We start from the raw sequence: 25,838 nt of genomic DNA on the forward strand, positions 1-25,838 counted from the left end.
AACAGTTAGAGGAAGAGCTACTGATGTTGGGGAGTATATTAAGATATGTCAAAATGTAGGGACAGACACTCATAGAATTAACATGTTAGCTGCTGTACTGTCACAACAACTAAATGTTAATCAAGTTACTGTGAAATGCTTTGAGTGTGGAAAATTGGGACATATGGCTAAGCAATGACCTAAACGACAGAAATCCAAACGTGATAAACCTGCAAATCAATTGTGCCCTCATTGTAGTAAAGGATATTGTGGACACATATTTAGCTAACGGTCGCAAGAGCATTCCAGATGCCTTTAGAAGACCTTGAACAGAATAAACAAGAAGACAAAAAAAGAAAGATGCCAATTAGAAGAACACAGGTGCACATTCCACGATAAAGGGAACTTGGCACAAAGAACCTCAATTTGGCAGTTTATCTTAACCAATTAGGCTGAGACAAGTTTCGCATGTTTTAGTTAGTATAACCAATTGTGTCCTATGTTTATGCGCGTGTACAGTGTTGATATAACCAATCATATTTTATGCTTGTGCGCGTGTACAGTGACTTTGCAGAATATGTGACTATAAGTATGTGTGTGTTTTAGCAATAAAGGGTCGTCTGTTGTCTGCTCTCAAGATTACAGGCATCCGTCTACTTCAATCTCCTCAAATGGTGACCCCGACGTGATAGCGGGCCGAGAAAACGCTGGAATTGCTGGAAGTGCGTCCGGAGGAGACTCTAGCCGAACGATCGTCTAGCCAGCTGGACTGAGCGGACAACCTTCTCCCGGGAGATCAATCACCCTGCTTGTTTGGAAGTAAGGTGAGCGGCTAGGAGGATTAAAATGGGTGCCCAGATGTCTGTGGAAGAAGGGGCAATTGTATGAATGCTTTCGCATATCCTCTCCGTGAGAGGGATTAAGTATGATTCAAATACTTTACGTATGATGCTGAAGTGGCTTAAGGACCATGGTGCCCCCACTTCGAATGTAGAAGTCTTTGAAGTTAAAAATTGGGAAGAAATGGGAAAAGTAATTTGGGACTTTGTATCGCGTGGGGACGTGAAGGCTCAGAAAATCTCCGCTACGTGGAGATTGGTGCTGGAAACGTTGAAAGCCCTTAAGGCAGAAAAGGAGGTGGCTGCTGCTGTAAAAATTTCAATTGAAGATACCCCGGAAAAAAAGAGAAGTGTGTGTGGCGAGGTGGTAAATAATTCGGACAGTGATGAGGAATTAAACACCGAGGGAGATGTCATTAATGGAGGCAACGATCAACCTTTAAGTAACCTGCCTCTCGAGCAGAGACCTATCCCCTCTGCACCTCCCTATGAGACAGATACATCCCCAGGAGAAGCTATAAAAAAGCGATGGAAGGACATAAATGATAAAATGTTAACCAAAGGTCTAAATCCTGTGGCTTTTCCAGTTACAGTCAGGCAGAATGCCCCAAACGTGTGGCAACGTATTGTGATAATAGACAAGTGTTTGTTAATCAAATCTTGCTTATGTTAGTAGAAAAACCAGATGTCGGCCTTCAAACAGGAAGGAGTGGGTCTTGCATTAACTACAGATAACCGGTAATGTAAACAATGTTTGTGCAAGCTTTGTGTTTATACAAAAGGTAATAAAACATACATGTGTCAAGCGAGGGGCCCAGGGTGGTCACAGGAGGAAGACTTGGGGCCTACAAAAGGTAATAAAACACGCATGTGTCAAGTGAGGGGCACAGGGCAGTCACAGGAGGAAGACTTGGGGGCCTTCATCCCAGCAATCACCAGGAGGCAGAAAAAGACCCCCCTAGCAACAGATCGGCGCAGACGCGGAGTACACTAAGGAAGATACGTATACCAGAAATAGAGGACTATAAGAACTGTGGCTACGGGAAGGGGGGTTGCGAGCCGTTGGTAGAGCAGTGGCTCCCTGGCCGCCCAGCGCTGTTTTGCCTATTTACCGCTTGCTCAATAAATTACTTCTAATTATTCACCACAGTCGGCTCCTGGACCTTTGTCCAAACTTATAACAATTTTGGTGCCGTGACTCGGATCCAGGCAACTGCGACTCGGGACTCGCACGCTGGGGAGGCGCCCCATCTCCGGATGGCCCCAGAGTGAGAACCTCCCGTGTCGAGACCTGGATGCCTGAACCCCTCCAAATTCGGTAAATAGGCAAAAGAAACTGCAGAACCCCGTAATTTTTGTGTACGAAGACCAAGTGAAGACTCTGGAGTAAGTATTTTCGTGTTTTGCGGTAATCCACTTGGTTGGGGTTGGGTATCCCGGAGCGTAACGGCTGAGAGGTCTCGGGGAGGCCAAGCGAGTGCGGACCCTCCAGTAGTGCAGTTCTCGTAGCCCGCGAGGGAGCGAGTCACGACCGAGGGGAGCGGGGGGGGGGTGTGTGTGTGAGTAGACACTCCGGAAGATGGGACAGAGGAAGAGCAAGCCCTCTAATCCCATGGGTGGCAGCCAGAAGAAACTGCCGGATATTCCCCCGGATAGTCCGCTGGGGTTAATGCTTGAATCTTGGAATGATTCCCCACGAAGGCGAAATAAAAGTAAGGAGAAAATGGTATACTATTGTATAGAAGTTTGGGGAGGGAAATCCCTTAAGGATCCCCATATAATATGGCCAGTCTTTGGGTCTTCTGAGGATTGGGTATGTCAACAATTGAACTTATGGGTAAATGATAAAGGACCCCCTAACCCTGAGGAAAGAAGATATGCCGCTTTATGGGTACCGCAAGGGGATGAGAGGGTATCTATATTTGTCTTAAAGGAAAAGAAGCGAGGGAGGTCATGCCCTGAAAACGATGCTTACGGGTGGCCCCCTCCTTATGCTCCTCAGCCGCCTGATTCACCCCCCCAACCCTCCCGCTGCCGAGGGTCAGGACGACCCAGGGGATTCCAGATGATTCCAGGGGACACATGGGGAGCGGAAATTCTTCCCATGCCCCTCAGACTCCTCAGGCCCCTTCCACAAGGATCACAACGAGTAAAGCTAGGGAAGAAAAGTTATTTCCCCTCCGAGAAGTCCTTGTCCCTGGGGGCGGGGGTCAGGCTGGAGTACCGGGAGCCGGCTACGTTTCAGTCCCACTAAACACCGGAGATGTCCGGGAATTTAAGAAAGAGATGGGAAATCTGTTAGAAGATCCCCTCGGAGTAGCCGAAAGATTAGACCAATTTTTGGGACCCAACATTTATACCTGGGATGAAATACAGGCAATTTTAGGAATATTATTCACATTAGAAGAGCGGGACATGATTCGGAGAGCTGGGATGAGAATATGGGACCAGCAACATCAGGCGGGCCCGGCAGCAGACCAAAAGTGGCCTAATCAAAGACCCGATTGGGATAATCAGAATCCTGAGCACCGAGCTAATATGGCTGATCTCCGTGCAATTATTATTCAAGGAATTAAAGAATCGGTCCCTAAAGGTCAGAATATCAATAAAGCCTTTAGTGAACAACAAAAGAAGGATGAGACTCCTACTGATTGGCTAGAGCGATTAAGAAGGAGTCTCCAGTTATATTCAGGAGTGGACCCCGCAACTCCTGTGGGTCAAGCATTATTAAAGACCCAGTTTGTGGCAAAATCCTGGATGGATATTAGAAAGAAATTAGAAAAGATGGAAGATTGGCAAGAGAGGGGATTAGATGAGCTGCTCCGAGAAGCTCAGAAGGTTTATGTAAGAAGGGAGGAAGAAGCACAAAAGAGACAAACAAGGATTTTGGTGGCAGCAGTGAGGGAAGGGCAAAAAGGAGCTTTTGCAGCCATGAGAAGCCAAGGGGGAGGTCCAAGAGATAGATCTAGAAGGACCCCTGTGCAACGATCTGAAAGAAAGACCGTGAAAGACACAAGGGACGTGGAATGTTTCTATTGCAAAAAGAGAGGACACATGAAGCGAGATTGTAGAAGGAGGATAGAGGATAAAAAGATGTTTAATGAGGATTAGCGGGGTCAGGGGCTCTATGTGCTGAGGACCCCAAAAGGAACAGAGCCCTTGATAACTTTAAAAGTGGGTCCTCAGCAACAAGAAGTGGAGTTCCTAGTGGATTCCGGAGCTGAAAGATCTACGGTACAAACTTTACCTAGAGGATGTAAAATATCTCCCGAAAGAGTTAATGTGATAGGAGCAAAAGGTGAACCCTTCAAGGTTCCCGTCATACGAGATGTAATGATTGAATCAAAATGCAAATATGGGGTTGGATCATTTTTATTAGTCCCCGAAGCAGAATATAATCTATTGGGGAGAGATATGATTGTGGAATTGGGAATTAACCTAGAAGTAAAAGATAAAGAAATAAAAATAAGATTGTGCCCCCTTACTGTGACCGATGAAGAAAAGATTAACCCCGAAGTCTGGTACAGTCCAGAGACGGTGGGAAAATTAGATATTGAACCCTTCGAGGTCACCATTCGGAACCCTGAAGTACCTGTGAGAATAAAACAGTACCCATTGTCACAAGAAGGGAAAAAGGGACTTAAATCTGAAATAGAGAGATTAATCAGTAAAGGATTACTAGAACCTTGTATGTCTCCCTTTAATACCCCAATTCTCCCTGTAAAGAAGCCTGATGGGAGCTACAGATTGGTCCATGACTTACGGGAGATAAATAAAAGAACAGTCACCAGATTTCCCGTGGTAGCAAACCCCCATACCCTGCTTAGTCAACTGAATCCTGAAAATCAATGGTACAGTGTAATAGACCTTAAGGATGCCTTTTGGGCCTGTCCTCTTAAGGAGGAATGCAGAGATTACTTCGCCTTCGAATGGGAAGACCCTGATACTTTTAGAAAACAACAATTACGCTGGACCGTATTGCCCCAAGGTTTTACCGAATCTCCCAATTTGTTTGGTCAGGCCCTAGAGCAAATTTTAAGGAGTTATGACTTGGGCAAAGGGGTAACCTTGATACAATATGTAGATGACCTGTTGTTAGCAGGAAACGATGAGGAGGTAGTCAGAAAGGAAAGCATTAAGTTACTAAACTTTCTTAGTCTACAGGGATTAAAAGTATCCAAGTCAAAACTGCAGTTTGTGGAAGAAGAGGTCAAGTACTTAGGGCATTGGCTTAGTAAGGATAGCAAGAAACTAGACCCCGATCGAATAAATGGTATTTTATCTTTAAGAGCACCCAAAAGTAAAAGACAAATCAGACAACTTCTGGGCTTATTGGGCTATTGCAGGCAATGGATCGAAAATTTTAGTAAGAAGGTTAAATTTTTATACCAGAAATTAACCAAAGAGGGCCTCTTAAAATGGACTCAAGAGGATGAGGATAAGTTAGAGGCTCTTAAAACTGATTTGATAAATACTCCAGTATTGAGTTTACCTGATGTGAAAAGACCCTTCTACTTGTTTGTCAGTACAGAAGAAGGAACTGCCTTTGGGGTGCTAACTCAGGAATGGGCGGGAAAAAAGAAACCAGTGGGATATATCTCCAAACTATTAGATCCTGTGAGCAGGGGATGGCCAACGTGTCTCCAAGCAGTAGTGGCGGTGGCTCTCTTAGTGGAAGAAGCTAACAAAGTTACCTTTGGAGGGGAATTAAAAGTATTGTCCCCCCATAATATTCGAGGGGTACTGCAGCAGAAGGCGGACAAATGGATAACGGATGCTAGGCTTTTAAAATATGAAGGCATATTGATCTGTTCGCCCAAACTAGAAATTGAAACAACTAGCCTTCAAAACCCTGCTCAATTCCTATATGGGGAACCCAGCGAAGAATTAAGCCACAACTGCCTCCGTAGTATAGAAGAGCAGACTAAAATCAGGCCTAACCTGGAAGAAGAAGAACTAGAGGAGGGAGAAAAATTGTTTGTGGACGGATCCTCTCGGGTAATGGAAGGAAAACGAAAATCAGGGTATGCAATAATTAATGGGAAAACCTTGGGGGTTCTGGAGTCAGGATCCTTAAGTCCCAGCTGGTCAACCCAGGCTTGCGAGTTATATGCAGTCTTGCGAGCCCTTAAGTACCTGAAAGGAAAAATAGGGACAATATACACGGACTCGAAGTATGCCTTTGGAGTAATACATACGTTTGGAAAAATATGGGAAGAAAGGGGGCTTATAAACTCTCAAGGAAAGGGACTAATCCACGAATCTCTGATTATACAGACCCTCCAAGCCTTGAGGGGACCTGAGAAGATAGCTGTAGTACATGTGAAGGGTCATCAACGAGGATTAACATCCAAGATAAGGGGGAATAATTTAGCAGATGAAGAGGCAAAGCGGGCAGCTTTGTTGCCAGTTAAAGTTAGCAAACAGAGTGATCCCCACCCTAAGAACCAGCAGGAATTAAGGTTTACAGATCAGGAAAAGATAAAGTTGGCCCAAATGGGGATTAATGAGAAGGAAGACAAATGGGAACTGCCTGATGGGAGGGAAGTGCTACCTAAGCTCCTGGCATGGAAGGTGATGAAGGCATTTCACCAAATGACTCATTGGGGAGTACAAGCTTTAGTGGATCAGTTTGCCACCAAATACATATGTATTGGAGTCTATAATATAGCTAAAAGAATCATAGGTGATTGTTTAACATGTCAACGAGTAAATAAACAACAAATCCGTGAAAGAATTGCAGGGGGTCGAAAGATGGCCCAGAGACCCTTTGCAAAGATTCAAGTAGATTTCACAGAATTACTCAAAGTTGGTAGATATAAGTATTTGTTGGTAATAATTGATCACTTAACACACTATGTGGAGGCCTTCCCGACTGCTCGAGCCACAGGACACAATGTAGTAAAAATATTGTTAGAACATATTATCCCTCGGTACGGAAATGTAGAAGTAATAGACTCAGACAGAGGGCTGCATTTTGTCTCGCGAGTAGTCAGAGAAGCGTTAGCGCCAATGGGAACTAAATGGGAATACCACACTCCATGGCACCCTCAAAGCTCTGGAAGGGTTGAGAGAATGAATGGGGAAATAAAAAAACAATTAACCAAACTCATGCTAGAAACGAAAACATCTTGGGTTAAATGCCTACCATTAGCATTACTAAACATACGGACCCAACCTAGAACAGATATCGGAATCTCTCCTTTCGAAATGCTATATGGGATGCCCTATGACTTGGAATTTCCTGTAGATCATCCTAGAATTGAAGACGGTTATTTACAAGAGTATATTGTACAATTAATGGGAAGGAGAGAAGAACTTAGGAAAAAGGGAATGGTGGTCCAAAGACCCCCTTTGGACATTTCAATACACTCCATAAAACCCGGAGACAAAGTACTTATAAAAACCTGGAAAGAATCATCCTTGACTCCTCGCTGGGAGGGTCCGTTTCTTGTTTTACTTACTACAGAGACTGCCGTCCGAACAGCTGAACGAGGATGAACCCACGCTAGCCGAGTGAAGGGACCCATCACAGACCCCTCTTGGAAGGTGACAAGTCAACCTGGCAATTTAAAAATCACCCTGAGAAAAGGACACGAATGAACCAGAACGTAACTGCTGTATGGGTAAACAATATAAGTGAGGCCGTGGGTCGGTCTGGACTACACATGCACTGATGATATAGTTATTACTTGTGTGAACCCTGACTGTAACCGTTACCCTTTTGTATGCTATGCTTGCAAAGTGTGTCGGGAACAGTGGTGGACCCATTGCCATAAGGGGGAGCCCCCGAGAGAGGTGTATAGAGAGTGCTGGGAAAAGGAGAGGAATTTAACTGAATTGGCCTTAGGAGTAAAAGTCTCAACAGGACAACTAAAAGAGTGGTCCAGAGAGTGGTGGGAAATCTTTAGCTTAGGTATAAATCCCGAAAAATATTGTTACCATCCCAATGAACCCATTCCTTATATAGTTGAAATTACTCAAGTGTGTTGCCATGAAGCCTTAAAGGGAATACGTGCGACTCACCAGGAGTTAAAAAAAAAAAAAAAAAAAAAAAAAAAGAATTGGGAGCAGTATAAGAAAAGGCAACTTGCTGAGATCGGCACAAGAACCCCTGAAGAATACCCCTGCTGCCGAGAAGATGGCACACCCCGTTGCTCGAAGCAACCGAGTAGACGGGCGAGGCAGAGGAGTAAAAAGGTGGGGAAGAGAAACCGAGAGCCCAAAGAATGGGATGGTGCAAGAGTATTGGATGAGTTGCCTCGATGTTAGCCCAGACTCCCAGGCTAAAAGCTCAACATCCCCTGGTGATTACAGCCGTTATCCCAACTCAAATGACAACAACACAGCATACACTCCACCACAGATATCAAATTCATTGAATACAATTGGCCAAAAGCATACTCCACAATCCCGACTGTCCTGGTTTCAGCTGGGATAGAGTTAACTGTCTTCCTAGTAGCTGGTACAGTGCTATGTTTTGAGTTCAGTATGCAAAGAATGTGGATAACACTGATGTTTTCAGTTGTTGCTAAGTAGTGTTTAGACTAAAGTCAAGGATTTTTCAGCTTCTCATGCCCAGCCAGTGAGAAAGCTGGAGGGGCACAAGAAGTTGGCACAGGACACAGCCAGGGCACCTGACCCAAACTGGCCAACGGTGTATTCCATACCATGTGACGTCCCATCTAGTATAGGAACTGGGAAGTGGGGGCGGGGAATCGCCGCTCGGGGACTAGCTGGGTGTCGGCGGGTGGTGAGCAATTGCACTGCGCATCATTTGTACATTCCAATCCTTTCATTATTGCTGTTGTCATTTTATTAGTGTTATCATTATCATTATTAGCTTCTTCTTTTCTGTTCTATTAAACCGTTCTTATCCCAACCCACGGGTTTTGCTTCTTTTCCCGATTTTCTCCCCCATCCCACTGGGTGGGGGGGAGTGAGTGAGCGGCTGCGTGGTGTTTAGTTGCTGGCTGGGGTTAAACCATGACACCGACGCATTTTGGTATTTTTATTGCTGCTATTGTATCCGGGAAATTCTCAAGGGGAACACAGATACGCACATCAACCCTATAAATGGACTCTAAGCAGGTGGGAAGACCAACAAAATATCCAAATCATAACTACGCCAGGAGCCCCAAGTTTTACTCCCGCTCTCTGTCAATTAGTCCCCAGGAAACCATGCCACCCCAGCCTGGGATTTTATTTTTGTCCCAATTCAAACCCTGGGAAAGGATACTGTAACTATCCGAATGCATATTACTGTGCTTATTGGGGATGTGAAACTGTCGCCTCAGATTAGCAACCAGGGGGAGGCAAGGATCCTCATATAACAGTAGGTTGGGGGCCCCCTGGATGCATGCCACCTCAACGCGACTCTGCTGGTGCGACAATCGGCTATTGGTCTGGGAATTGTGCATACATATATATAAATATATCCAACCCTTCAGATCCTGGGTGGATAGTAGGTAGAACCTGGGGAATACGATATTGGGAACCAGGAACTGATAGAGGGGGTCTGATCTTGATCAGGAAAGAAGTTTTACCAAATGATCCCATAGGAGTCGGCCCCAACTCAGTACTTGCAGGAGAAATGGAGACCAAAGAATTAAAGGAATTAAAGGATAATACTACCACAGGGGTAATTAATGTCACCTCTATTCCGGAGAATGAGCCGCAAGAGAAAATTGAAGATAATTCATTGTGGAAGCTTGTTCAAGCAAGCTACCAAGTGCTCAATGCCACTAGTCCAAACCTAACTGAACATTGCTGGCTCTGCTATGGCATCAAACCCCCATTTTATGAAGCCATGGGAGTGACCTTTAAATTTAAAAGAATCAATGGTTCAAACCCTGCCCAATGCCTATGGGGAAAAGAAATGGGACAAAAGCAGGGAATAACTTTATCCCAAGTCTCCGGAAAGGGTAGATGCCTGGGAAAAATCCCATTAGAAAAAGATCACTTATGTGGAGTCAAAACCTCACTAAAAGGGAAACCTCCAGCAGACTGGCTGATACCCGCAAGCAATACTAAATGGATTTGTTCTAAAACTGGAATTACCCCTTGTTTATCCCTAAAAGTGTTTAATGAAAGTGATGAGTACTGCATACAAGTGATAATCGTCCCCAAGATAATTTACCATCCAGAGAGCTTTGTATACGATTACCACACTGTACAGGAACATCACTTACAAAAAAGAGAGCCTTTCACGGCGTTAACTATAGGCCTGTTAATGGCTGCAGGGGCAGCTGGAACAGGAACTGGTATTGCCTCACTGGTCCAACAAGATCAGAAATTCCGAGCCTTGAGGATAGCTGTAGATGAAGACTTAGTAAAGATTGAAAAATCTATTAGTGCTCTAGAGTCCTCATTAAGGTCATTATCTGAAGTGGTCCTACAAAATAGACGAGGACTAGACCTAATGTTTTTACAACAAGGGGGGTTGTGTGCTGCTCTTCGAGAAGAATGTTGTGTGTATACAGATCACACAGGGGTAGTTCGTGACACCATGACTAAACTCTGGGAGGGATTAGAAAAAAGGAAAAAAGAAAGAGAAATGCAGCAAAGCTGGTACGAATCGTGGTTTAATCACTCCCCTTGGCTCACCACCTTATTATCAACGATAGCTGGACCACTCATTTTGTTAGTTTTAGGACTTACTTTTAGACCATGCATTTTTAATAGATTAATCACCATAGTTAAGGGGAGGTTGGAAGCAGCACAGTTGATGCTAATTAGAAGTCAATATGAGCAACTTAGAGAGGGCGAATTGCAAATCGAAGAAGCCCCTATCTTAGAAAAAGCAAAAGAAGCAGTGAGACGATTTGATGAACAAAATGGGAAAAAGAAAGAGGAGGGATCGTGATAATAGACAAGTGTTTGTTAATCAAATCTTGCTTATGTTAGTAGAAAAACCAGATGTTGGCCTTCAAACAGGAAGGAGTGGGTCTTGCATTAACTACAGATAACCGGTAATGTAAACAATGTTTGTGCAAGCTTTGTGTTTATACAAAAGGTAATAAAACATACATGTGTCAAGCGAGGGGCCCAGGGTGGTCACAGGAGGAAGACTTGGGGGCCTTCATCCCAGCAATCACCAGGAGGCAGAAAAAGACCCCCCTAGCAACAGATCGGCGCAGACGCGGAGTACACTAAGGAAGATACGTATACCAGAAATAGAGGACTATAAGAACTGTGGCTACGGGAAGGGGGGTTGCGAGCCATTGGTAGAGCAGTGGCTCCCCGGCCGCCCAGCGCTGTTTTGCCTATTTACCGCTTGCTTAATAAATTACTTCTAATTATTCACCACAGTCGGCTCCTGGACCTTTGTCCAAACTTATAACAGTTTCAGTTGGGATTTAATAAAAGAAGTACGGAAAACAGTAACGGCTAACGGACTGTCTGCTCCGTTTAGTCAGGCGTTATTGGAGAATATATTTTCTGGTCAAATTTTAACGGGCTTTGACTGTACACAATTGGCTACAATGATTTTAACCCCGACTCAGCGTCTATTATGGAAGGTGAAATGGGCAGAATTATGTGATTTAGCGGCACTAAGAAATTTGGACCGCCCAGAAGGAGATCCGCGGTGTATGATCACTACTGCACAAACGATGGGGACTGGTGACTTTGCAGATGTTAATAGGCAAGCGAGGCTACCGGTGGAAGCATTACAAGAATCAGCTTCCTTAGCTCTGAAGGCAATGGTAACCTTGCCTGAAGCTGGAAAGCCAGAACAATCATTTACAAGTATAAGGCAGGGTAATACGGAACCTTATATGTCCTTTATTGATTGTCTGTGAGATGCTATTGAAAAGCAAATAGATAATGCTGATGCCAAAGAAGCATTGATAATAAACTTGGCTGTGGAAAATGCAAATGCAGACTGTAAAAAAATACTACAATCGATGCCAGGAAGAGTGACGCTAGTAGATACGATAGAGGCCTGTAACAAAGTTGGGTCTTTGGAGCATAAAACTACATTAATGGCCAATGCTTTTGCTGTAGCCATGCGAATGGATACAAAAAATGTTAAGAAATGCTATAAATGTGGACAACCGGGACATTTGCAATTTCAGTGTAAAGAAGGGCGAAACACAGTGGAAGCTGGGCCTAATATATGCCCTCCTTGTCATAAAGGGAGACATTATGCTAACCAACGTAGATCTCGTTTCACAAATGAAGGTGTAGCTCTGCCACCTCGAGATACCCCATCTCCGGGAAACTACAAGAAGAGTGCGAGGAGCGGTGCGATGACCCCAACAGCTCCGAAAGGATCCCAGAACGGCGCCAAGAAGGATGTCTGGCAGAATTGCCAGCCCGAACAGCTGGAAGTGCCGGAGTGGATGTCTCAACAATAGAAACCATTCTACTATGGAACTCTCAGGTACACCGTGTGCCAGTAAACGCACAAGGACCATTAGGTAATGGGCTTAGTGCCCTGTTGTTGGGACGGTCTAGTATAACATTATAAGGAATTTTTGTGCTTCCCGGGGTGATTGATGCAGACTACACAGTTCGCATTTATGCTATGATTTGGACGCCGTCTCCACCAGTATCGATACAGGAAGGAAGCAGAATTGCACAGCTAGTCCCTTTTAAAGCAAATGTACCATGTAAGGTTAATCAACAGCGTGGCAATGCAGGGTTTGGATCTATGGGATTAGAAGCTCAAATTATGTGGTCAATGGAGATCAATAAAACAAAACCTAGTATATCAGCAGAGTTACAAAATGCAAAGAACAGGCCAGAAAAAATAAAATTACAAGCATTAGTGGATACTGGAGCAGATGTAACAGTTCTGTCGTGGGAGGACTGGCCTGTTACTTGGGAGCTTTCTGAGATGGATTCGAAACTGTTCGGTGTGGGAGGATTATCAAAAACTCGACAAAGCAAATATATGATTCAACTGATTTGTCAAAATTCAGTTTCTTATATCAAACCTTATGTAACCAATATCCCTATGAACCTGATAGGCAGGGATGCATTAAGTCAAATGGGATGTGTGCTTAGTACATGAGACAATTTTGTGGCACGGCCATTGACGGGCAACCATGCCTAAAACTGAAATGGAAAACAGAGGAACCGATTTGGGTAGATCAATGGCCGCTGACTGAATCTAAGGTCGCCATCTTGAAACAGTTAGTACAGGAGCAATTGGAACAAGGGCACTTGGTGAATACCACGAGCCCTTGGAATACACCAGTTTTTGTCATTCCAAAAAAATCTGGGAAATGGAGACTATTGCATGATTTAAGAAAGATAAATGAAGTAATGGAAAATATGGGAGCCCTTCAATTAGGGTTACCCACGCCTACCATGATTCCACAAGGATGGAACATTTTGATTATTGATTTAAAGGATTGTTTCTTTACAATATATTTAGACCCAAAAGATGCGGAAAAATTTGCCTTTTCTATCCCCACCATAAACAAACAGGTACCCATGGAACGTTATCATTGGGTAGTTCTGCCACAAGGAATGAAAAATTCTCCAACCATATGCCAATCCTATGTATCCCAAGCTCTAAAAGGGTTTAGACAACAAAATCCAGACTTGATTATTTATCACTATATGGATGATATCTTGATAGCAGGGAAAAGAGAGTTATCCGAAAAGCTCAAAGAATTGACTACACAATTGTCTGATTTTGGTTTAAAAATAGCACCAGAAAAGGTACAAAAAATGCAACCATGGAAATATTTAGGCTGGAAGATTTTAGAAAAAACTATAGTTCCACAAAAACTGGAAATTACAGACAAGATGATTGAAACATTGAATGATGTGCAAAAATTACTGGGGACAATCAATTGGGTTCAAACACTGTTGGGAATAGATAATGAGCTTCTGACCCCTTTATTTGAAATGTTACGAGGCGACACTACCTTAACGGCACCTTGACAATTGACCCCTCAAGGTAAACAAGCATTACAAAAGATAGCAGATATAATATCCCAGAGTCAGGCTTTTAGGATTAAAGAAAATCTTGACATTAATCTTAGCATTTTAAACCGAGAAAAACAACCCCTCGGGATCATATATCAATGGGAGGGAAGTCACAAAGACTTGTTAATAATAGAATGGATCTTTTTAGCTCACCAGGCCCGAAAAACCATATTTTCTCGAATTGAAATGATTTCAGAATTAATTATAAAGGGGAGACGTCGGATTATTGAGATTTGTGGACAAGAACCACACACGATTGTCGTTCCTTTGACTCAAGGATATTTACAATGGTGTCTACAGAATAGTCTAACTTTACAAATTGCTTTTGCAGATTTCGAAGGAAAGATAGATATTCATCTTCCTGCACACAAAATGTTTACCTTGCTACAAAATATACAAGTAGAAGAAAAAGAATTGTGTGCAGAGTTACCTACTGATGGTCCTACAGTATTTACGGATGGCAGTGGAAAAACAGGAAAGGCAGTAGTAGTTTGGAAAGAAGGTCAGGTATGGAAAAATCACATTGTCACATGTGAAGGCTTCCCCCAAGTGGTGGAACTTCAAGCTGTAATAGAAGTATTTAAAAAGTGGCAGCATGTTGAGGTCAATATTATTGCTGATTTTTTATATGTGGTAGGTGTAGTAAAACGCTTGAGACGGGCTTATTTGAAAGAAATTGATAACATCACATTGTTTGAAAAATTTAAGATGTTGCTATTTCTGTTAAACCAACGGACAAAGTGTTATTATATAATGCATGTGCGAAGTCACACCAGTTTGCCTGGATGGATCACAGAAGGGAATAAACGAGCTGATTTGCTAGCTAATCCTGTATGGACTGGGCCACCCCCCAATAAACTTCTACAGGCACGTGGAGCTCATAGTTTTTTCCACCAACCAGCGAAAGTATTAGCCAAACAGTTTCAAATTTCTATAGCAGATGCCAAAGCCATCATTCAATCCTGTGCTGAGTGCCAGAAATTATCTGGGCACGGAGATGGCGCTGTAAATCCTAGGGGTCTGCAATCCTTGCAATTGTGGCAGACTGATGTGACTCATGTACCAGCTTTTGGAAAATTGTGTTATGTTCATGTTTCTGTTGATACATATTCCTTGATGATACGGGCCACAGCACTTGCGGGCGAAACAAGTCGACATCTACAAACACACTTACGACAAGCATTTGCAGTAATGGGTGTCCCGGCCCAGATAAAAACAGATAATGGACCATGTTTTCTAGCACAACGGACTCAGGAATTTTTTCAGCAATGGGGAGTTACTCATATTACTGGCATTCCTCATTCTCCCACAGGTCAAGCTATAATCGAACGTACTCATAAAGTATTAAAAGATTTTTTGGAAAAACAAAAAACGGGGGAATTAGGGGAACCTCCTTCAAATAGACTCATGAAAGCAATATATGTGATGAATTTTTTGACCCTGCGTGGAGAGTCAGTTGTCCCCCCTGTAGTTCGGCATTTTCAAACAATGAATAGTGGAATTCAAAATATTGATAATGGGTGGAAAGTCTGGGTTAAAAATATTGAGCGTCAGCAATGGGAGGGACCTTTTAAAGTAATAACGTGGGGCCGAGGTTATGCTTGTGTCATTACAGAAAATGGGCCGAAGTGGATTCCAACTAAATGGATGAAACCTTATGCTGAGATTGATATGGAACACGCTGACTGTAGTAAGCAGCATGACAGTGGCACCGGTGATTGATCCACATCATTTAACACCGTGGGACAGTAAGAATGTTTGGGTGACACTGACAAAAGCTATTAATCAAACCTCTTTTTGTGTGTCATTGGCATTACCTGAACAGTCTTTTATTCTTATGTATTTTATTAGGTATAATGTTGCTTTTGCTGTGTTTAATTAGCTGTGTTCATAGGTTTTTGCAAAGGGCAATACAGCATGTTGTTACTTGTCGAAAAACAAAAAAGGGGGAATTGTGGACACATATTTAGCTAACGGTCGCAAGAGCATTCCAGATGCCTTTAGAAGACCTTGAACAGAATAAACAAGAAGACAAAAAAAGAAAGATGCCAATTAGAAGAACACAGGTGCACATTCCAAGATAAAGGGAACTTGGCACAAAGAACCTCAATTCGGCAGTTTATCTTGACCAATTAGACTGAGACAAGTTTCGCATGTTTTAGTTAGTATAACCAATTGTGTCCTATGTTTATGCGCGTGTACAGTGTTAGTATAACCAATTATATCTTATGTTTATGCGTGTGTACAGCGTTGATATAACCAATCATATTTTATGTTTGCGCGTGTACAGTGACTTTGCAGAATATGTGACTATAAGTATGTGTGTGTTTTAGCAATAAAGGGTCGTCTGCTGTCTGCTCTCAAGATTACAGGCGTCCGTCTACTTCAATCTCCTCAGGATATCATTGGGCGAATCAACACAAATCGAAATTTGACAAGGAAGGTAATCTCTTCCAGGGAAACTACAAGTGGGGCGCGAGACCCGGTGCCCCGCAAACCAACAGGTTCTGGTATTCAGTGCAGGCACCACTAACCGATGGGACTGCTACACAAACAGGCAGCCTGCAAGAACCATCTATGACCTCCAGCCCGCAACTACAGGGAGTGCTGGGCTGGATTTGGCAACAGCAGCCAAGCTCTCAATAAAAGAACAGAGGATTTATATTGTGGGGACTGCAATATTCGGACCTTTGCCTGATGGCATGTTAGGATTAAGAATTGGACGATCTAGTGCTACGACACAGGGAATAATTGTATACCCTGGAGTTATTGATTCAGATTATCAAGGGGAAATTAAAATCATGCTAGCTTCAATGCAAATTCCGTGTACAATTCCGGCGAACACAAAAATAGCTCAATTGCTTCCTTATTGGGTACCTCAAAAAGTGCAAAATAATCGAGGTGACGGTAGCTTTGGTAGCACTGGGAGACCTTTTGTGTTATGGTCACAGGAAATAACACAGCAACATCTGATTTTAAAATTGCAAATTGAGGGTAGATGGTTTTCAGGATTGCTAGATACCGGAGCAGATGTTTCTATAATATCAAAAAAAGACTGGCCAACTTGGTGGCCATTGCAAATAGCTCTTTCTACAATTGTTGGTATAGGAGGCACTCGACAGCCCATGCAAAGTGCCAAACTTTTGTCAGTAAAGGGGCCTGAGAAGCATGAAGCATGGATTCAGCCTTATGTACTTGACTCATCTGTAAATTTGTGGGTGTCGTGGTTTAACCCCAGCCAGCAACTAAACACCACGCAGCCGCTCACTCACTCCCCCCCCACCCAGTGGGATGGGGGAGAAAATCGGGAAAAGAAGCAAAACCCGTGGGTTGGGATAAGAATGGTTTAATAGAACAGAAAAGAAGAAACTAATAATGATAATGATAACACTAATAAAATGACAACAGAAATAATGAAAGGATTGGAATGTACAAATGATGCGCAGTGCAATTGCTCACCACCCGCCGACACCCAGCTAGTCCCCGAGCGGCGATTCCCCGCCCCCACTTCCCAGTTCCTATACTAGATGGGACGTCACATGGTATGGAATACACCGTTGGCCAGTTTGGGTCAGCTGCCCTGGCTGTGTCCTGTGCCAACTTCTTGTGCCCCTCCAGCTTTCTCGCTGGCTGGGCATGAGAAGCTGAAAAATCCTTGACTTTAGTCTAAACACTACTGAGCAACAACTGAAAACATCAGTGTTATCCACATTCTTCACATACTGAACTCAAAACATAGCACCGTACCAGCTACTAGGAAGACAGTTAACTCTATCCCAGCTGAAACTAGGGCAGTGGGGCAGAGATTTATTGAAACAATGGCACATTACCCTAACAACAATCAATTCAAATTTATCCTACAGGTCACTGATGTAAAACCCCTGCTCAAACTTATGTGGCTAACCTCTGCGCCTGTTTGGGTCGATCAGTGGCCGTTAAAAGGGGACAAATTGATACAAGCACATAAATTAATTCAAGAGCAGTTGCAGCAGGGACACATTGTCACTTCAACTAGTCCATGGAACACGCCGATTTTTGTTATTCCAAAAAAGTCAGGAAAATGGAGATTATTACAGGATTTACGAGCGATAAATGCAGTGTTACAACCTATGGGGATTACCCAGCCGGGAATGCCAAATCCTGCAATGATCCCTAAAGAGTGGGAATTACAAGTCATTGATTTAAAAGATTGCTTCTTCACGATTCCCTTACACCCTGATGATTGTGCACATTTTGCCTTTTCAGTGCCTAGCGTAAATAATGCTGAGCCTATGCAGCATTATCAGTGGACAGTGCTACCTCAGGGCATGATGAATAGTCCTACTATATGTCAGATAGTAGTTGCTGCGGCTATTCAGCCGAGCTGAGATGCATTTCCAAATGCTATAATATATGATTATATGGATGATATTTTAATTGCAACAGAAACAACACAGTATTTGGAAAGTGTTGTGCAACATCTTGTAAATTCTCTGCAACCCTTTGGACTTCAAATTGCTACAGAAAAAATTCAAAAGCTGCTACCCTGGAAATATTTAGGGTGGATTCTTACAGAAAGAACAGTACAGCCTCAATCATTAAAGTTTCAGACAGATATACGAACTCTGAACGATGCTCAAAAATTATTAGGAACAATAAACCGGGTACGACCCATGTTAGGTATAACCACGGAGGAATTAAGTAATCTCTTTAACATTCTGAGAGGTGATCCTGATTTAACATCACCACGGATCTTAACTCCAGCTGCCAAGGAAGAGTTAAATCTAGTTTCACAAAAGATATCTACGTTACAAGCCCATAGAAGGGACTTAACTTTACCTGTTGATGTGTATGTCATACAAGGTCCAAAACAACCTTTTGCTATTATAGGACAACATGATAAAGTCGCTCAGAAAATTTTATATTTGGAATGGGTGTTTCTCTCTAACACTTTAAAGAAAACTATTACACAGCCTTTAGAAATGATTGTGACTGTGGTACAAAAAGCACGGTCACGCACTCAGTGTCTCATTGGTTTTGATCCTGATACCTTTTATCTTCCTTTTTCAAAACAAAATTTTGATTACCTTTTTGTTCAATCACAATCACTGCAAATCGCATTGGCCGACTTCACGAACAAAATTTCTTTCTTGCTGCCTAAGTGTAAGTTACTGCAAAACCTTCACACATTAAACATCAAACCACAGACGATAGTATCAGATACTCCTATTGTTAATGCTCGTACAGTTTTTGTAGATGGCTCTGGAAAAACTGAACGAGGTGTAGTTGCCTGGCTAGACAATGGAGTATGGCAGATGTCTGTTTTGTTACAAGGTTCCACGCAGCGTGTGGAATTACAGGCTGTTTTACACACTTTAGCTTTATTTCCATCGGAACCACTCAATATTGTTTCTGATTCAGAATATGTCGTCCGTGTTGTACAGCGATTACCAGGATCTTACTTAAAGGAGATAAATGATGAAGACTTATTCAACAAATTTTTGGAATTGCAAACTCTTTTAAATAAAAGAGCTTATCCTTTGTTTATTTGTCACATTAGGTCGCACACTGTGCTGCCAGGACCTTTGACTAAAGGAAATGCCGTGGCTGACTCTTTTACTGTCGGCACAGTGCAATTCCACTCTGCTGTGGCCTCTCATTCCTTTTTTCACCAAAATGCTGCAGCATTGCAAAAGATGTTCAATTTGACAAAAGCACAGGCTAAAGATATAATTCGTTCTTGTCCAGATTGTCAAAGAGTTGCTTCTGATGCAGTGAGCATTGGAGTTAACCCATGAGGTTTACACTCTAATGCCATTTGGCAAAGTGATGTTACACATGTATCTGCCTTTGGCTCCTTGAAATTTGTGCATGTTTCTATTGATACCTTTTCCTCTTATATTTGTGCTACTGCTCATTCTGGAGAAAAGGCACGTGATGTTCAACGACATTGGTCACGATGCTTTGCAATTATGGAGGTTCCTCAAACCATTAAAACTGACAACGGTCCAGGGTATGTAGCTAAATCTACTCAATTATTTTTGCAACAGTGGCAGGTATCCCATGTGACAGGAATTCCACATTCACCTACTGGACGAGCAATAATTGAGCGTGCGCATCATGCTTTAAAGTCCATGTTACATGAACAAAAAAGGGGGAATATGCCACCACAAGAACAGCTAGATAATGCTATGTTTACTTTGAATTTCTTAAATCGCTCACCAGACTTAATGGCTAGCACAGCAATAGATCGGCATTTTAAAACTCCTGATTCTATTTCACACAGACCTAAAGTACTGTATAAGGATCCTTTTAGTGGACCTGGTTGGAATGGACCTGTGGAACTAATCACTTGGGGGCGAGGGTATGCTTGTGTTCTTCTTCCCACAGGAACCAAGTGGATTCCAGCTAAACACATGAAGCCATATCATGAGCTGGCGAAACCACTTGGACAACCCAATCCCGCAGATGAAGACTCTGAATTTGAAGGAGGAGAAACGAATGAGGAGGAAGCGACGCATCGAGAATGAAAAACCTATCACGTAGGGAGATTTGAAGAGAATGCGGCAACAAGCTAGCATGATGATGCAACGTGTATCCTACTCCAAAGAACACCTTTTTTAGCATACCTGGCAATAGTGGCCAGCAACAGTATTGTAACAATTCTGATCCTTTCTTTACATAGTCACCATGGCTCAGGCGCAACATTTTTATTGGGCCCATGTTACTGACCCTCCCTTGTTTAGGCCAGTAACATGGTGGGTGTATTGGGTTTGTGCAACAAGGTTTTGGTGGGGAGGGGGAGTTACAGGGGTGGCTTCTGTAAGAAGCTGCTAGAAGCTTCCCCTATGTCCGACAGAGCCATTACCAGCTGGTTCTAAGACAGACCTGCCGCCGGCCAAGGCCGAGCCAATCAGCGATAGTGACAGCGCCTCTGTGATAACATATTTAAGAAGGAAAAAAGTTGCTGGGACAGACAGAAACGGCAGCCAGAGAGAGGAGTGAGAATATGTAAGAGAAACAACTCTGCAGACACAAAGAACAGTGAAGAAGGAGGGGGAGGAGATGCTCCAGGCACCGGAGCAGAGATTCCCCTGCAGCCTGTGGTGAAGACCATGGTGAGGCAGGTTGTCCCCCTGCAGCCCATGGAGGTCCACGGTGGAGCAGATATCCACCTGCAGCCCATGGAGGACCCCATGCCAGAGCAGGTGGGTGCCTGAAGGAGGCTGTGACCCCATGGGAAGCCCGCGCTGGAGGAGGCTCCTGGCAGGACCTGCGGACCTGTGGAGAGAGGAGCCCATGAAGAAGGTTTTCTGGCAGGACTTGTGACCCTGCGGGGGACCCACGCTGGAGCAGTGTGCTCCTGAAGGACTGCACGCCATGGAAGGGACCCATGCTGGAGCAGTTCGTGAAGAACTGCAGCCCGTGGGAAGGACCCACATTGGAGAAGTTTGTGGAGGACTGTCTCCCGTGGGAGGGACCCCACGCTGGAGCAGGGGAAGAGCGTGATGAGCCCTGCCCCTGAGGAGCATGAAGCGGCAGAAATAACGTGTGATGAACTGACTGTAAACCCCATTCCCTGTCCCCCTCCGCTGCTGGGGGGGTAGGTAGAGAATCTGGGAGTGAAGTTGTGCCCGGGAAGAAGGGAAGGGTGGAGGGAAGGTGTTTTGAGATTTGGTTTTATTTCTCATTACCCTACTCTGGTTGATTTGTAATAAATTGAGTTAATTTTCCCCAAGTTGAGTCTGTTTTGCCCGTGACGGTAATTGGTGAGTGATCTCTCCTGTCCTTATATCGACCCACGAGCCCTTTGTTATATTTCCTCTCCCCCATCCAGCTGAGGAGGTGGAATGATAGAACAGCCTTGGTGGGCACCTGGCGTTCAGCCAGGGTCAACCCACCACAGTGGGATTCAGAGATTCCTGTCTCTAGTAAATGACACAAAATGGATGGGAGGTGTATGGTTACTACCTCCTGGCCCACTAGAAGAAAAGAAAGAGTGGATCCATGTCAATGACACACATTATTTCCTGAAATGGTCCGAGGGAGGATTGTCTCAGCCAGTATTACAAGCTGTTACGGATGCACGCATAACCAAATCCAACAAGTGTTAAAACTCAGATTTATTCTTCAGCAAAAGTTAATTAGAAGTCCAGTAACATCTTATAAAACCACAGGCTCAATGATGTGAAGGGAATTAATACTACACAGCTGACTCAAGAATCCCCAAGATTTAGTGATGGCTCCAAAACGTGCGTATCACTCATCTAAAAGCTGAGGGCTCTCTCCCTCAAGGAGTTACCTCGGGCAGTGCCCCAACCTGAGGGGGAGTCCCCCACTGCAGACCAGCTGCTCCGAGGAGGACTGCCCACATGTCCTCTGGCGGGACCCCATTTATACCCCTGTCGAATCTGACCTGTGGTCATTTAATCCCTATTGGCCAGGAGGGTCACCTTGGTGTACCTGGTGCATCTCAATTGGCCAGTTCAAATTTCAACCTGCAGCCTCCAGGGTTTCCTTCCCCTTCTCCCTGCCTAGAGAAGTTTCATTTCCTGCTGGTGGGATGGGGGGCGGGGGGAAGTGTACTGCGACACAGTCCACCCCGTGTCCATAGTCTTGATTCGACTGGTTTCCTTGGAGTGGTGGTACAGTCACCTCTTGCCTCCAAAGTTAAAAGGGGGTGCAGTTTGGTGAATTTGATGCTCATTGTGGGCCATCATTCCCTTCTGGTCTAGAATTAAAGTGGAATATCAAACACAGGAATATCCAGTGTATGGACAGGTATTAAGGGAATATACTTAATTGTTAGTACAGGCTTCACTACCAAGCATTTGATAGAACTTATTGCAATATAGATTACAGTAATCATAACTACAAGCATTATTAAAGATTAGAGAAGGCTGGTCGCCCACCCCGTGAAAGAAAATCTGAACATATCAAAACTTTTCCCAACCAGTTGGTCCCTGGTGCAGAAGCAATTGCCTCCGAGTCTCTTGCCGTATTCTCTCGTTGATTTAGTCTTGAAGCCACATTGACACATCTGGAGTGAACACAGCAGTTGTCCATCGACATGTTCAAAACTTTACATATACCCTTCTCTTTCTTTGGCATCTAATCCAATACAGCCCAATTTTTGATGGTCATTTTACCGATATGTTATAACTGATAGTTTAAGAGTCCCCAAATTGTCAGATGTAGCATTGGCTAAGGTTGATAGTTGTAAATTCAGTTCTAGTGCTCTATCGGTGTTCCCTTGGGTACCATACAGTCGCCCCCATGGAATTTCAGGGCATAGTGTAATACCATTCCAACTCCACCCCGTGATCCCATGGGTTAGTTGGAGGATATAGTCACATCTGGTGTTTCATACTGAACTAACATTTACTGCACCTGGTGACCAACTGCAAACAACATGAGTATAACCTCCTCCCCCATATAATCTGAAACTCTAGCTATAATTGTTGCATTGTTCCCATGTGAGCTCAAGGGCTCATGATACTGATGTCTGTCATTTTTGCCACGACATTATCATCCAGATCTTCACCATCCACACCTGCCACCGTCATCACTGCCAGTAGAAGCACTGGAATGGCTTGTTTCCTCATTGTCCTAAAAGAAAGCACAAACTAGGCCTTGGTCTTAAAACTGGGTCACAGGTTTAGAAGTCCGGGATTATCCACCGGGCACTGATGTGGTGAGTCTTTCCACTCCCATGAGATGGTCTCAGAGGACCAATGTAATCAACCTGCCATGTGCTCCAAAAAGCCTTGCCTTGTCTGATATGCTGGGCTGGAGCTCAGTTTGGGTGATTAGCCTTAAGCCTTATTCGGCATTGCGGGCAAGCTGTAAGAATTGCTTCACAGGTTTTCATAGACACTGGCCAACCCCGAGATCGGCATTCATAATAGAGATCTGCTGTCCCTGAGTGGCCTCATTTGATATGCAACCATTCTGCTAGTCTATCCCAATCTTCCTTCTCACTGGCGACTGTCCTGATTTGGGCCAGGTGGTCCACCTGCTGATTCCATTTCGCAGCTGGGGTTCCATCCTGAGCATGTCCCTTCACCCATCCCACCTTTAAAGGTCAGGATCTCCCTATTGCCAGGAGGCATTGCCAGTCCTCTGTCCTCCACACTTTCGCATGACCTACTTCCCACTTACTAGATTCCCACTGACATATCCACTCTGTAGCGCCCTTAAAGGTTGCATAAGAATCAGTATAGACGATGGTAGCACCATTCTCTACGGCCAGTAATAAAGCCCATAGTTCTCCTACTTGTGCACTACCTTCACCCTCTTCTTCGACTGTCTTCCCAGTACCAATCTCCAATGCCACTGCTTTATATTGCCATTTTGATCCCACTCGATGGGCAGATGCATCCGTGAACCACACTCCTTGCACATCTGAGCCTGCCACAAATTCGGGTGCCTCCTCAATCGGAGAAGGTTTATACAGTTGACCCAGCAAGGTTGGGTCAGGGTTTACAGGTGGCTGTAGTTTGAAAACCTTAGTCAGACCCTCCTTTAGTGGGAGCAATTGGCTTATCCCTTCTAGGTATGCATACCATTTCCTAACTGTGGCCTTTTGGGCTACTCCCTCTGGAGGAGGTGACCCATTGAGGATTGAATTTAAGAGAGGGAAAGGACCCTGTACTATAACATCCTGTGAGGTACGCAGCTTTTCAGCCTCCTTAACTGCTCTAGTGAGGGAAAGAATCCCCTTCTCCCAATCTGAATATCATCGCTCAGTCTCTTTAAATGCAGTGGAAGAAAATAATAACGGCCTAGCTGGTCCCTGTGGCCCCTTTTGAAACATGCCACAGTATGAGGCATGTTCAGCAAATCCCCATTCCACCCTTAATGGATCTCGTGGGTGCAATGGACCTAGTCTGTGATAAGCCTTAAGCTCATCTTTCAGAGTGTTAAGGGCTTCCATATGTTGCAAAGTCCAATCCCATTTCCTATTCTTTCAGAGCAAGTCATAGAGAGGGTGGGCAATCACTAAAAACCCTGGTATATGTTTTCTCCAGTAGCCCAAAGTACCTAACAGCTGTTGTAATTCCGTTTTATTGCCTGGAGTCTGTCCCTTTTCAATAGCTGATAGAGTGTCATCAGGTACCGCAACTGCTCCAGCTATCCACCATGCCCCCAGGAATTTGAATTCTTGTCCCGGACCTTGGCATTTAGAAGATGGAATGTCTAGCCCATTCTTGACTAACAGATTCCAGATGGCCTCAGCCACTTGCCCTACCTGTTCCTTGTTATGCCCACTGACTAGGATATCATCTATGTATTGATATATGTGGACACCTCATGGTACTTCCACAGCATCAAGCAGCTTGGCTAAAGCATTGTGAGCAATAGTGGGGGAGTGCTTATATCCCTGGGGAAGTCAATTAAAAGTGTATTGGGTCCCCTCCCAAGTGAAGGCAAACTGGGGTTTGTCCTCTTCCCATAGGGGAACCATAAAAACATATCCTTGACATCTAAAGCAGCCATCCATGGGTGGGCCGCAGCCTGTATTGCTGTTATCACTGAGGTAATACTTGGGATGGCAGAAGTTAACGGTGGGGTATTACTGTTGAATCTTCTATAATCAATTGTTAGTCGCCACCTTCCATCTGATTTGCGGACTGGCCAAACAGGAGAATTATAAGGAGAATGTGTGCAACTGATGATCTCTCTTTTCTCCAGATCATTAATTACTTCCAAAATGCCCCATTTGGCCACAGCTGGAAGTGGGTATTGAGGGACACGGGTTACCTTAGATTGCGGTAGTGCAGGAGCAACCTGCAATGTTCTCACATGAATAGCCTCTGCCTCCCTGCCCCCAAAGCCCCACACCCTGCCATTGGGTAGGTCCCATTGTCTGCCTGCCAGCACATCAAATCCCAGTATATTTCCCTCATAGGGGCTTAAAGCCACTTCCACAGCTGTCATTCTCTTTTCCCCCAGTAACCAAAGTTGAGTTTGAGCTATGGGGCATTTTCTGTCACCCCTGTTACTCCTCTAATGTTTATAGCCTTTCTTGATGGCTTAATTCCCAGCTCACTAGCTTGTAGATCATTTAAAACACTAATTTGGGCTCCTGTATCG

General features: G+C 44.1%; 1 long non-coding RNA gene across 2 annotated transcripts; it reads left to right on the top strand.

Annotated features, from left to right (window-relative positions):
- The first annotated feature begins 431 nt into the window (after nt 1–431).
- On the top strand, nt 432–15,669 carry LOC128136214 (uncharacterized). 2 transcript variants are annotated; one of them, XR_008233288.1, is made up of 5 exons: nt 432–480; nt 586–803; nt 12,003–12,204; nt 14,095–14,270; nt 15,379–15,669. It is a non-coding gene; the product is annotated as an uncharacterized LOC128136214 (long non-coding RNA). The 2 variants fall into 2 exon arrangements; XR_008233287.1 differs by lacking the exon at nt 12,003–12,204 and having other exon boundaries at nt 444–803.
- The last annotated feature ends 10,169 nt before the right edge of the window (nt 15,670–25,838 follow it).

The sequence above is a fragment of the Harpia harpyja genome, chromosome W, assembly GCF_026419915.1.
Source record: "Harpia harpyja isolate bHarHar1 chromosome W, bHarHar1 primary haplotype, whole genome shotgun sequence".
NCBI classification, from domain to species: domain Eukaryota; kingdom Metazoa; phylum Chordata; class Aves; order Accipitriformes; family Accipitridae; genus Harpia; species Harpia harpyja.